The following is a 1,009-nucleotide window of genomic DNA, read 5'->3' on the forward strand; positions in this document are numbered from 1 at the left end:
TCCTGCCAACCTAGCAGTTCGAAAACACGCCAAAAAAAGTACAAGTAGATAAATAAGTACCATTCTGGCGGGAAGGTAAAAAGCAGCGTTTCCGTGCACTGCTCTGGTTTCGGTGTTCCGTTGTGCCAGAAGCAGCTTAGTCATGCTGGCCAAATGACTCGGAAAAACTGTCTATCGACAAGTGCCAGCTCCCTCAGCCTGTAAAGTGAGATGAGTGCCACAACTCCAGAGTCGTTCACGACTGGACTTAACTGTCAGGGGTCCTTTACCTTTTTACCGTATACATATCTTATGCAAATCGGGGTCTTTTTTGGTGTAGGAACTGACTAATGACACGACAATTATACTACTAATTAAAGTGACAGTGGCCCTAAAAGCCCAAATAATTCCTTGCAAATCTACACTGGGTAGGTTCGCAATATAATTGTGCTTTAAGACAAAAATCCTATCTCAGAAAGACAAGAAAGCAACATGAAAAATACCAGAAGAGACAATGTAATCTGAATTCTCTATAAAAATCTGAACTATTTCTTTTTTAATGGAATGAATGATGCTCACTCCAAATTAAACAGCTAGTGTAGATGCACCACACAGTGAATACAATCCACATACATACAAGTGCTAAGATACTTGCCCTTTCACTTTGCTTCTCTATGGTAATATCAAGAACCTGTTTAACAATACTTTCTCTTTTATCCAAGATGTTATAAATATACAATTTCCCCAAGAAAGCCACTCACCTGTGCCGCAAGCTTCCTAATGTATAAATCCATACTCTTTTTCCTTCTGAGAATACATCCTTTTACATTTAGAGCAGGTGTGGGGAACCTCTGACTAGCCAGCTGTTTCTGAACTACAACTCCCATCATGCCATGCCACTGGCCATGCTTGGGCTGATGGGAGTAGTAGATTCAGCAAACAGCAGCATAGCCAGATTCCCCATGCCTGATTTAAGCCAATAAACTAACAAGTGCAATCCTATAGGTGTCTACTCAGAAATAAGTGCCGG

Source organism: Podarcis melisellensis (assembly GCF_964234715.1).
Source record: "Podarcis melisellensis genome assembly, chromosome: 1".
Lineage (NCBI taxonomy): Eukaryota > Metazoa > Chordata > Lepidosauria > Squamata > Lacertidae > Podarcis > Podarcis melisellensis.